The sequence below is a fragment of the Pinus tabuliformis genome, chromosome J, assembly GCF_031772625.1.
Source record: "Pinus tabuliformis cultivar Carrire ecotype Pingquan chromosome J, CPIR1, whole genome shotgun sequence".
Classification (NCBI taxonomy): Eukaryota; Viridiplantae; Streptophyta; class Pinopsida; order Pinales; family Pinaceae; genus Pinus; species Pinus tabuliformis.
This window is the reverse complement of record NC_142295.1, coordinates 1256639324-1256642313: the sequence shown is the minus strand read 5'-3', so window position 1 is coordinate 1256642313 and position 2990 is coordinate 1256639324.

Sequence of the window (2990 nt, the reverse complement as noted above, 5' to 3'; positions counted from 1 at the left end):
AATATAGAGCCCACCTTTGATCCACATAGTTTTGGCCTAGAGAATTCTTTCTCTTAAACTTTAACGTTGCCCATATTTTATATCTCAAATGCCATGATGGGTCGATTCTACCCCTAAGGTACAATAAAGTCTAGTTGCCTTGCCGCTTGAGGTCCCTCTTGTCTATCTTAAAGTTTTCTCCCAATAAATTCGCATAAACATATATCATCTATTCCTCAAAGCCTCATATTTTCCATATTTCTCGATAGAGCCTTACACTAAGGATTTCTTATTTCAGTGCTCTCCTTATTACAAGGTTAGATGATAATTCTTTTGTCTATTCATATATTCACTTTAATTTATGAGACACTCATGGATTATTAGAAATATAAATGTTTTTCCCTCTTCGTATTGAACATTCACTCAACACACATTAGAGGTTAGTTTCCAAAATAACATGCATAAATACCCTTTACTTTCAACACCAGTAAAAAGAGTCCCAATGACCAACTTCTACCCTCACATAATAGACCCTCTCAGTGTTTAATAGATGTCATGGTCTCTCAACTACCTCACACTACTTTAAACCCATGAATGCTAAAAGTACATTTTTAAAACAAAATATTTCAATCATATAAAATTGTCCTTATTTTTTTTAATTCTTTTTCCATTTTAAAATTTTTTTCATTCTTATTTTTCAATTTTTTTTTTAAATAAATTACCCTCTATTTTCACTTTTCATTATATTTTTAAATAATTTATATTTTAGTAATTTTAACTTTAAATAAATAATAAAAATAAAAATTATACCTAAATTTATCAAAATAATTTTTAAACTTTTAATAGCGCTAACATCGTCAACTTTGTTAGCATTTGATATTGCACCGTACTCATCTATACTCATGACACTCTACCTAAAGAATGGTTTATTTAGGGATTGTTGCGTTTGATCACATTCCATTGACCCAACGACGATAGCTCATCCCATAGCAACAAATAATTGGCTTGCTGTTGGACAGAGGTGGTATATACTATATAGAATGTACTTGTTTAAATCCAATAATTAGCTGATACCGTCCCACACATTTACTGCCAAATAACATGCCACTTATTTTGTCCATAACCCCAGACAATACTTTATGGCTGAGTTAAAAGGGCCATCATATAGTAAAGGATATCCTACGATTTCCAAATCCAATATCTCGAGATTCCGATGCTGAATTTTCAAAGCCTGTTCCGACCTAACTTGGGTTGGGTGGACCTAGGAAAATAACACTTATATTACGGGGCCACCACTCACTTCTTCCCAGGCGGGCCAAGGCTCGTTCCTATAATGGTTAAACAAACTTCTTAATAATTATTAAACAAACTTCTTCCGGGGCGGGCCAAGACCCGTTTCAATAATGGTTAAGAAATTATAAAAATTATTAAACAAACTTCTTCCAAGGCGGCCCAAGGGCCGTGGCCGTTCCCATAATGGTTAGAAAATATAATAATTATGCTTTGCAACTTAAAGCGCATTCTTATTGTTATTAGACAATGATAAATGGAATAGTCTTTTAAGTGAAACAAATAAGAATTTTATGGTGTAGAGTATTATATTACACTTTTAATAACTTTATATCCTCTTAGTCCAAGAATTTAAATTTAATCTTGAACAACTAAATTTGAACTTTGTAAAAATTTGCGAATCATGAAATCAATGTTTTCTTTGCTAAATCTTTCTCACGGCCACACAATATCATTTAATATAAATTTTGATCCAAAGAAAAAGCGGTTCCACAAAAAGCTTTAAATTAATTTAAATATGTGGAATTAGTAAACCCAAATTGAACGAACTTTACATTCTCTTAGTGTAACAATTTAAATTTAATCTTGAACAACTAAATTTAAACTTGGTAAAAAATTGTGAATCATGACATAAATGTTTTCTCTGCTAAATAACAACATAATTTAATATAAATTTTAATCTGGATTTCAGCAAAGAAAAATGTGGCCCCACAAAAAGCTTTAAATTAATTTAAATGTGTGGAGTTAGTAACCGTTGGAAAGTGAGCGTATTTAAAGCCCTTCCCATCAGCAAACAAACACTGCAGCGGTTTCATCTCACCTTCTTTAACATGCGGTTTTGGTTTCGCTTGGCTTGGCTGGTTTGATGTTCTTCATTTGATTCCTTTTTCTTTATGGGTGTTTTGGTTTGACTGCACTTTCTCTTTTATTTCTGATTTACTACGTGTGAATTGTTTTGCAAACCGATTTTATTTTGTTGTCGAATGCAAAGAAATAAACGAAATCTAAGGCGGTGGCAGAGCAGCTATTTTGATCTACATCTATAATGGAGTAGAGTGGAACCGTGGTTTAGCAACAGAAAGAGGGGACTAGAATAATAATTCCATGACATGATTGATTCGTAGCAAAACCAATTGTTTGATTCTGCCTTAGTCGAAGGGCCTCAGAACCCAATCACATGCTACTGAACACGTGATTGAAAGGTTGTAGAAAAAACACAACCACAAGTTATTTCTTAACTGCTAAGTGGGCTCTAACTAAGACCCAACAACCTATAACTATAGTGATTATAACCTCGACCTTAACTTTTAACTTCTAACTTCTCATTTCGATAGGAAGAAGGGACTTAGCTATTGCTTTCACTCCTTACAGGGAAAATTTAAAAGCATTTTCATAAAAGTGGTTATCAACGTTCAAGTCCTAGCCACCCCATCTAACCTCCTATTTCTTTTCAATCCTACTTACAATGCGTAGAACCTTCTATATCATTGGTGGATATGCGATATGCAATAATCATATGCACACAAGGGACAACCCATATTTCATTGATCTATCACGCTTACCTCTACCAGCGCTAAACCGTAAATAGTTACCGGAACAATTTAATTTATTTTAAATTTATTAAATTTGAATTAGAATAATTATGAAAATTTGTATCATATATTATAATATCATAAAGATTTATTGATTTATTTTCGTTATTAAAGTATTTTTTGTTATAG